Source organism: Macrotis lagotis, chromosome 5 (assembly GCF_037893015.1).
Source record: "Macrotis lagotis isolate mMagLag1 chromosome 5, bilby.v1.9.chrom.fasta, whole genome shotgun sequence".
NCBI lineage: Eukaryota > Metazoa > Chordata > Mammalia > Peramelemorphia > Peramelidae > Macrotis > Macrotis lagotis.
In genome coordinates this window covers 22,666,331-22,677,288 of record NC_133662.1, presented here as the reverse complement: position 1 = coordinate 22,677,288, position 10,958 = coordinate 22,666,331, and positions in this window count along the sequence as shown.

The window sequence follows — 10,958 nt, the reverse complement described above, 5'->3', positions numbered from 1 at the left end:
ATTTGAACCCAGGTACTCCTGATTCCAGGGCCAGTGCTCTATCCACTGTGCCACCTAGCTGCCCCCTTGAGTCACTATTTTTGAGTTGATCATCACACAAAAGTTTCTGTTGCAGCATACAATGTTCTCCTGCTTCTGCTCCCTTCACTCAGCATCAGTTTATGTAAGCATTTCCAGGTTTTTCTGAAATCCTCCTCATCTTTTTTTTTGAAATTTTAATTTTTTCAATTATATGTAAAAGGTAGTTTTAAACATTCTTCCATTTGCAAGTTTATGGAGTTACACATTTTTCTACCACCCTCTCTTCCTTCTCCCTTCATGCATAATCATGTATAACATAATTCCATATTAGTAATGTTGTGAAAGAAGAATTAGAACTAAGGGGGGGAACCACATGTAGGAAAGGAAAAACTTTTTAAAAAGCATAGTGTGCTTTGCTTTACTTTCAGAATCCATTTTTTTTTCCTCTGTACGTTGATGGCATTTTCCTTACAGGTCTCAGGATTGTCCTTTATCACTGAACTGCTGAGAGGCATTGCATCTAACATAGTTCATCATCTCAAAATATAGCTAATGTGAACAATGTTCTCCTGGTTCTACTCACTTCTCACAGCATCAGTTCATGCAAGTCTTTCCTGGCTTCTCTACAGTCGGGCTGTTCAAGATTTCTTACAGAACAATAATACACCATACATTCATATACCATAACTTGTTAAGTCATTATCCAACTGATGAGCATCCCCTCAATTTCCAATTATTTACCATTACAAAAAGAGCTGCTATGAATATTTTTGAACATGTGCTGTTCATGATTTCTTACAGAACAATAGTATTTTATCACATTCATATGCTACAACTTGTGGAATCATTCACTAAATGATGGACATCCCCTCAGTTTCCAATTCTCTGTCACTACAAAAAGATCTGCTAAAAATATTTTTGGGTTGTAGACCTAGTAGCTGGATCAAAGGGTATGCACAGTTTTCTAGCCCTTTGGACATAGTTCCAAACTGCTCTCCAGAAAGGTAATTCCATTTCTTGTTATGATGACTGCTTCCTTTTCAAGATGCTTGCTCTCAGCCTTTAATAGTGATTCAATTTCCCCACTTTGTTGTTGCTGAGTCATTTCAAATATATCTAACTCTTCATGACCTTATTTGGAGTTTTTTTGGCAATGATACTGACATGATTTGCTAATTCCTTCTCCAGCTCATCGGACAGATGAGGAAACTGAGGTAAATAGGATTAAGTGACCTGGTCCAGAGTCAAACAACTGATAAGTGTCTGGGACCAAATTTGAACTCAGGTCTTCCTGACTCCTGGACAAGCATTCTAACTACTGCACCATGTAGCTGTACCTTTTCCCACTTACCCAGAATCAAGGGGAAAAACAAAAACAGGACAATAATTGCCTTTCTTCTTCAAGTCAACCATGTTCCTCCTGTTCTCTAGACTTTTCAGACAATATTGACAGGGACCGAGCATTGACATCATCAGTCCATTCTTTCAGTGCTGCTCGGCCCTAGGATGCAATTTATCTGGGCCAGGTGCCTTAAATTTATCCAGGGCAGCTCAGTGTTCTGCTACTTCACCTTACTTATCTAAGGAAGCAAAGCAACTCTCTAGTATCTATTTTTGTTCTGTTCTTTTCAATCCAAAAATCTCTCTTCCTCATGGCAGAGAAAGCAGATGCAGAACAAGTCAGCAATTTTGCCTTCTCTCTGGCATCACATTTGATTGTCTCATTGGCCCCAAGCAGCAATCCCATCCTATTTTGGAACCTTCTTTTCTTTTCTTTTTTTTTTTAGTCCATTTATATACAGGGATAGGGACAGGACCTGTGACTTCATTAAGATAGAGCCAACTCCTTCTACCAACGGAAGTCAGAATCATCTGCATTTTAGGGAGTTGCCTAGACTAAAGAGAGGTTCAGGGTAATCCAGCCTATATGTGTCCAAAGTGGGACTTAAACACCCCACCTTTTTGTTATCCTTAGCTTTCCTTATCAGTCTCACTTAGTTCATTCTGAATTTCAACATTCCTGACACACTTTTTAAAAAGTTTATTTATTTTTTGTTACATCTTAAGTTACAAACTTTCTCCCTCCCTCCCTCCCCATTCACACTACAGAAGATCACCATTTTATGGATACATACACATATACAAAAATATGTAAAAGAATGCTATTCATACTTCTGTTTCTCAGTTCTTTCTCTGGAAGTGGATAGTTTTTTCCTTTATAGGTCCTTTGTAGTTGATTTGAATATTTATAATACTCAAAATAGCTTAGTCATTCACAGTTCTAACAATATTGCTGTTACTGTATAATGTTCTCTTAGCTCTGGTCATTTTACTCTTCATTATTTCATGCAAGTCTTTCCATGTTTTTCTAAAAACTACCTGTTCATCATTTCTCACTGCACATTAGTATTCCATTCCAATCATATACCATATTCCATTCCCAATTTGATGGGCATCTTCGAAATTTTCAGTTCTTTGCTACCAAACTTTGTTTTCCTTCTAATCTTGGCAACATTGTTGTATAAAACCTTTTCAATTTAATACAATCTAAAGGATCTATTTTATATCTCACAATGCTTTCTATCTTTTGTTTACTCATAAATTCTCATATGGATAAGTTTGATAATATGGTCCATGTTTTTTAATTTACTTTGACATTACTCTTTTTTTAATTTTTGCAAGGCAATGGTGGTCTAAGGTCACACAGCTAGGTAATTATGAAGTGTCTGAGTTTGAATTTGAACTCAGATCCTCCTGACTCCAGGTACTCTATCTATTGTGCCACTTACCTGCTCCTACTCTGACATTACTTTTACAGGATTCTATAACATCTTGTTCATTGTCTGTTATTTGTGCTTGCTTTCATCTTCTTTGCATGCCTCTTCAAAATGTAAGTTGGGGGGCAGCTAGGTGGCGAAGTGGAGAGAGCACTGGCCCTGGAGTCAGGAGGATCTGAGTTTAAATCCGGCCTCAGACACTTCATAATTACCTAGCTGTGTGACCTTGGGCAAGCCACTTAACCCACTGCCTTGCAAAAAAAAACTAAAAAAAAAGTAAGTTGGTTTGTTACAAAAATTTTGGGTTTTTTATAAAATTTTGTTGATCTTTTGTTTTTTTTTTAATTGCTATTTAGTTATTTTCAGTTAAATCCAAGTCTTTGTGATCCTTTTTGGGACTTTCTTGATAAAAAATACAAGAGTTTTGCCATTGCTTCTCCAGCTCATTTTACAAATGAGGAAAATGAGGTTAAGCAACTCGTCCAATGTCACACACTTAGTAAATGCCTGAGGATGCATTTGAACTCAGGTCTTCCTGACTTCAGGCTTAGAACCCCATCCTTTGTGCTATCCTATTCCCCTTTTGTTTCTTACATCCCCCAAATTTTCCCCAGTATCCCTCTCCTTTCATCTTCTAGAGAGCAAAGTCATATTACAAATTTTTTTTTATTTACTTAAGGCAATGGGGCTAAGTGACTTGCCCAAGGTCACACACCTGGGTAATTATTAAATGTCTGAGGTAAATTTGAACTCAGGTCCTCCTGACTTCAGGGCCAGTGCTCTATCCACTGTATCAGCTCTAGCTGTCCCCTACAGATATTTTTTTTAGGTTTTTGCAAGGCAAATGGGGTTAAGTGACTTGCCCAAGGCCATACAGCTAGGTAATTATTAAGTATCTGAGGCCACATTTGAACTCAGATACTCCTGACTCCAGGGCCAGTGCTCTATCCACTGTACCACCTAGCCATGCCCAGATATTATTTTTAAAGACAAAGAGAAAAATCAGCAAAACTAGTTGTACATTGAAAAAAACCTAAAAATATGTATAAAGTTCCACATTTGTAGCTCTCCTACTTCTGCAAAATAAGTGAGTTTAGGAGTGGCTTCTCAATCTCTTCGTTGACCCAGCTGGAAAAGGAGATAAGACATACTTTGTTTTTGGAATTTTGTAACATTGCTTTATTACAATTGTTCTTGCTGTCTATATCATTGCAGTCTTTGTGTATATTGTATTTTTGGCTCTGCTTATTTCCTTCTGCATCGGTTCATATAGAGTTTGTCAAGCTTCTCTGTATTCATTACACATATCTTTTCTTTCAGAGCAGTAATATTCAATTACATTCATGTGCCAAGATTTGTTTTTGTTTAGCCATTCCCCAATCAATGGGCATCTACTTTGTTTCCAGTTCTTTGCTACTACAAAAAATGCTGCTATAAATATTTTAGTGTATAGGAGAACTTTCTTCTTATCAATGACCTCCTTGGAGTATAAGCCAATTTCTGGAATATCTGGGTCAAAGGATATAGATATTTTTAGTTGCTTTATTTACACTTTATCTGCTTTACCAATGGCTGTGTATTTGCTTAATATAGCTCCAGCATTTATTATTCCCATCTTATATCTTTTTTTGCCAATTTTCAGAGTTGCTTTGACTTGCACTTATTATTAGTGTTCTAGAATATTCTTTCATATGATTATTGTTTGAATTCTTCTTTTAAGAACTGTTTTTTATGTCTTTTATCCACTTCTCTATCAGGGTTTCTTATTTTTTGCAATTGTAGTAGGGAGAAAGATTTTACTTCATTAAAATTCTAATTAAAATTTAAAATAAATCTTACCAAAAATTAAAAATAAAATAAAACTTAAGACACTCTCCCTTGCTTGGCTACTTAATCTTCAGCAAGCCCAATTTGCCTCAGGGCTCAGCTCCAAACTTATTTACTATCTTCTGGGCAAGAGGATGATGATGGGGAGGGAAACTGTGAAGGGTGAAAGTTGGATGGCCTAAGGTTGAGGCTTAGGTACTTGACAAACTTGGTAGGTTAGATGACCTATGCCACCACTTCTGCCCTAAGATTAAAATGATTGCTCTGATCTCAGTGCTAAGGAAGAATGAAAAACTGAAGATAATTCATATGTATTCAAAAGGAGAACTCATTTCTTATTCATTCTTCTTCCACATTCATACAGACTCTCATTACCTCCCACAAAGTAGGGCCAAGTGCAGGGCCAGTGTCTTCCCTAACTTCCAGTTTCTGTGGTTTTTTAAAATGTTTTTCATAACTTCCTTCATAAATTATGAATTCACTAAGTACTAAAATTTTTATATCATAATACTTGAAAAAACATGACCCATTTTCTTTCTTTCTCAGATTAGGAACATTTGAGCAAGACATTGCTTTTTTTCCCCCTTCAAATAATTTACAGAGATCCCTGTCTTTATTTCAGCCTTTTAATTATGGCTTATTTTTACAAAGCACTATACACACTCGATTTAATTTGATCTTTACATTAGTGTTACAAAATAAAAAGAGCAGATATTATTGTTCCCATTTTGCAGATGAGTAGACTAAAGCCCAGATAGATTACATAATTTAACCATGGTACGACAAGTACACGACTACTGTTCTGAGCCCAGATCTTCTAACTCCAAATGTATTGTTCTCTCACCCACAGCAACTTTCTACTTTAATGAACCCCTGATTTTGATGTAGATGACTCAATTGATAGAATGCTGAGCCTTGAGTCAAGAGAATCTGAGTTTGATCTCTGACATTTACTAGTTGTGTGATCTTGGGCAAGTCACTTAACCTTTGTTTGCCTCACTTTCCTCAGTTGCAAAGTGTAGCCCTTGCAGGGCTGATGTGAGGACTAAATGGGATATTGGTAAAGTAGGTGTGATAGAAGCTTATTCCCCTTGGTAATGTTATAATCATCCCACTAAGAGTTCCAAAGCAGATCAAAACCTATTCACTTCCTCCTCTTATGAAATACCAAGGATCATAATTTTAGAGCTGGAGGGAATTTTAGAGACCCCCCCCCCAGTTCAGTCTTTCATTTTACATATGAGTAACTGAGACAGAGGAGGCTAATCAGGTAGAATCAGGTTCAAACCAGTCTAGTTAATATGTTCTGAAATAGATTCAGAAATGATTTTTTTAAGGCAAATACTTCTCTTCTCATTCATCTCTCTCCCTTTCCTACTTCTCCTCTTCCTCCTTGTCTGCATCCCTTTCTCTCTGTCTCTTTGTCTCTGTATGTGTTTTTGTCTGTCTTCATCTCTGTTTCAGTCTCCTTTCTCCTTCTCTGTCACTATCTCCCTTTGTCTCTGCCTCTTTGTCCCATTCTCTATCTCTCTAATTCTCTCTCTGTCTCTCCAATTAGTCATTAATACCCATGTGATTTATTAACAATATCAAATAACATAGAAAATACCAGCAGTCATTAAAACAATATAGACTGGGTTGCAATAATGTTGCATCTGAATTAATTTCCTACCCTTCCTCCCTCCCCTTTCCACTACTTCCCACCAAACTGGGGTGGGAGTGGAGCATAACAGAAAGAAAAATGGTAAGTGAAGAGAGTGCTAGGGAAAGTGGGAGGAAGAGACTGTGGACAGGATTCTGCTTGCTCTCACCAACCAGAGCTGCTAATTAACCCCATCCAATGTCAGTGGATTCTTCTGGGCTCATAGCTCCCTGCATCTTAGAATAGTTCCAAGTCCAATCAGCACCTTACATTTGTCTTGTCTCTTCATTTCTACTCTCCACTGCTTACAACCAGCCCAAAATAGAATAAACCTGGAGAATTTTTGACCCTTACTTAACCTTCTTCCTTCTTAGCTACTGATCTCCCAATTGTAGTTGAAGTTTCTCAAAGTCAACTCTTCAGCTCCAGCTAGCATCTAAGACTGTGTTTCTCCCAAATCTCTATGATTCCTGGAAGGTCTTTCTGAATCTTCTCAGATCTTGACAAGCACCCTGGTTAGATTCATTTCTACTTACTGTGGATATAGGTAGTTTAGAAATTTCTTCTCAACACAGTTACAAGATGACTGAAGGCAGATACTATCCATATAGGAAGGAGTCCATGATCCCTTTTGCCTTTCTTTTTCATTGGGTTCAATAAACAATGTCATACCAGCATGTTGAACAGGGAATGCTGGGGACAACTCAAAATTGTGAGCTGGTTGTTAAATTTTCAATATAAACATTTATACTTTGGACAGTGAGTAAGAATTTTAGCAAGTCCTTTTTGGTCCCCTTTATGTCACAGACTCATAGAGAAGGAGTTAAGTATCTTTTTTTTCCACTTCTTAGTAAAATCACATTCCCAATTTTATCACTAGATGAAATGACCAAAAAATAAAGTGGGGAATCACCTTTCCCCATAAAAGATCAAATGATACATCTCACAATGAGCCCCATCAAGGCATCCATCCATTCATTATGAAAATCCAAATATTGAAGTATAAAGGACAGGGATACCCTGACACATATATAATGAAATAATTTATCAGTGAGCAGAAATTACTTATCCCTCCTATTTCCATTACAACAGGAGTAAGCCCCTTGGGTGTCTGTCATACATTGAATGAAGCCTTGGTCTATGGTTCTATCCTGATTCCAAAAGGAAAACCAGAAGAAAACTATTTTTTCCCAAATTTTTTTCATCTATTGTGTTAATGATGAACCACGGCCTCTTATGCTTTGAGAGGTTAATTACTATAGTATGGAACTATTCCAATTTAAAAAATCACACATTTAAAATCTAGTCTTTTGATGCCAAAAATAACATGTCATTTCTAAATTCTATCATATCTGAACATCTAAAAACTTTGGAAACATAATTTTCCAACTTCTTTAAAAATCTTTCAAAGAATTTGAGTCATTTATGAACCCATTTCTTAATGATATAAATATAAGACCGGGTGGCTAGGTGGCGCAGTGGAGTCAAGAGTACCTGGGTTCAAATCTAGTCTCAGACACTTAATAATTACCTAGTTGTGTGGCCTTGGGCAAGCCACTTAACTCCATTTGCCTTGCAAAAACCTAAAAAAATAATAATAATATAAATATGAAGCACTTGACTAGTTTGCAAGAATGACTGACTGACAAAAAGAAAGGTAGCAATTTACTAGGGGAGCTTCAATGACACCATTGCAGAGTTGGTGGACATGGCTAAAAAAAAATAGAGTATCATGACATAGTATCCCAGCCAACAATTCATTTCTTCCATTTTTGATCTGGTGCTTGTCTTAATGTGGACTCTAACTGGCATTAGCCCTGCAGCATTTTCACTGGCTGTGCCCAATGTCTGGAATTCTCTCTCTCCTCATCTCCACCTCCCAGTCTCCTTGACTTCTTCAAGCATCAGCTAAAAAAATCTCACTTTCTATAAGCCTTTCCCAGTCTCCCTTAATGTTAGTGCCCTCATTTTATTGATTCTCTCCAATCTATCTGGACATACCTTGTTCTACCCAGTTAGAACATTTTCTTCCTCATTAGACTGTGAGCTCTTTTGGAGAAGAAAGTTGTTTTTGCCTTTCTATCTTGCCCTAGTATTTAGAACAGAGCCCAGAATATACCTTAATAAATACTTTTTATCTACTGACTAACTCATTTCAAGCCATCCATTATCAGTCTCCTCAATTTGATGTTTTTTTTCCCTTGACCTTAATCTTCACATTGGATTCTGTTAAGATCTCTTTCCATTATTTTCATGTACTTGACTGGTAGTAGACTATGCAAATGAGCCCATAAAGCCTGGAAGATCAGAAGGAAGCTAGCTAGCTAGCTTTCATTCTATATCCTTATAGAAAGATAGAAAGGTAATCAATACATGGATTCTGTTCTGGAGGGATAATCTGGGGGAGATAAAATGGAGAGTTAATCATCAAGGAGGGGAAATGGTCATTAGAATATAAAGCATATACTAAGTAGAGATATTGTAGCAGAAATAATTTCTGCTTTCCCTTTCCAGTTCCATAAATTAGTGTCCTTGGACAATTCAACTGAAGGACTCATTCAGTTAGTGAATGAGGGCCTGTTCTCTAATAGGGGTGGGAGGTGGGGGAAGTATATAGAGGAGACAGGACAGTAACACTGATTAGCCCTAAAAGGGAGAATAGTAGCCAAAAACCCTTGCCTATAAGCAGAAAAAGGAAGGCGGGGGGAACCTTTCCAATCCTTCTGGCTAGCAACAATCCTTAGAAAAGTATCTTGTTTCCTTTATTTATTCCCTTACTATCCTACTCCCCACCCCCATCCCCATTAGAGAACAGGACTTCATGCACTAGCTGAGTTACTTCCTCAGTTGATTGCTGTTATTCACTTCAGCTGAGGAATATAACAAGTGAGTTGTGTCTGTGGGGTTTTCTTGGCATGGATAGTGGTGAAGTAGTTTGCCATTTCCTTTCCTAGTGGATTAAGCAAAAAAAAAAGTGATTTTCCCAGGATCATACAACTAGTAAGTATCTGAGGCTGTATTTGAACTCAGCTCTTTACGACTCCAAGCAAAGTGTTCTATCCACTGAGCCACTTAGCAGCTGCTTCAGTTGATTATCTTCAGTTAATTATCAGAAGATTCTGACAATGGAACCTTTATTTCTTCATTTGACTTCCCCCAAAGAGATGCAGGTTAAGGATTCTTTGCCTCCACAGTTGAAAGCCTTCACATTACAAGGTCTGATATTGCTGGTTGGAGCAATGGCCCCTTTCTGGACCTGTCCAGATAGATTTATACAGGGGGCCTATACCTCTGTACATATAGTTCACCATTTATCTTCCCTTACTATCTTTAAAGAGGAGGCTCTTTTATTCCCCTACCATCAATTCAAATGGAGGATTTTAATGCATCTTGTTATTCTTCAGGCATCCCCAAAGATAATATGAAAAACCTCTAGAGTCCTCATTTCATTTGTCCTAAATCAAATAAAGTTCTGAACTGGCCAATGGGAAATTCAGAAGAGATCCTTTTTTGAAAATAATTGCTTCCCATTAGGGAAAGGGGTAACTACAAAAGATCATAGGGCATGGGGCAGCTGGGTGGCATAGTGGATAAAGCACTGGCCCTGGAGTCAGGAGTACCTGAGTTCAAATCTGGCCTCAGACGCTTAATAATTACCTAGCTGTGTGACCTTGGCCGAGCCCCTTAACCCCATTGCCTTGCAAAAAAATCCTTAAAAAAAAAAGAAAGAAATTAACTTTAAGACAAATCAAGAAAAGATAACAGCTCTGCTTTTGCTGGAGAGTGAAAGCTCTACCAGAGATCTAGGTAACTAAAATTCCTTACTATCATGTCATGCTTAGGTTTCAGGCTTGTGGTATTTCCCTGGCACCTAAGTTATACTGGGAGGAAGGTGCTATTATTATGCCCATTTTTACAGCTGAGCAAATTGAGCCTGGCAAAAATTAAGTGACTTACCCTGGATCACACAGCTAGTAAATGTTTAAGGTTGCATTTGAACTCAGGTCATCTGGACTCTAGGTCTGGTACTTCATTTAGGGTGGCACTATATAATTTAGGGAGATGGTGTAAGAACCTCTAGGAAAGAGGGACAAGAAGAATATATTGTCACTGTGACAAGTGACAAGTCACAGTAACAAAATATATTGTCACTTCCAAATTTGATTCAGAGCTGCCTGATTTGTTTTTTCTATATCCATTTATAGGGTACAGTGAGTCTTCTGCCCCTTCTGCAATTTCTATAGGTTGAAATAAAAGCTCTTTCATTCCCTATGAGCATTTTTAGTAAATTAAGAGCCAATACAATAACTAGGGGAAACAAGATGGCACAGTGGAGTGCCAGGCCAGGAATCAGGAAGATTCATCTCCCTGAATTCAAATCTGGCCTCAGACACTTAATAGCTGTGTGACTCTGAACCAGTCACTTAACCTTGTTTGTTTCAGTTTCTTCATCTGTAAAATGAATTGGAGAAGGAAATTACAAACCACTCCAGTATCTTTGTCATGAAAACCCTAAATGGGGTGACAAAGAGTTGGATACAACTTGAAAAATGACAACACCAATGATAGCTGGGAACCCTGTTGCCCACATTTGGGGAAACCTAGGCATGAATATTGGAGTATATTGGAAGATTTTGCTGGAATAACTCCAGATAAAGAAAATGAACTAAAGAGAGAAACTGACCCTCCTG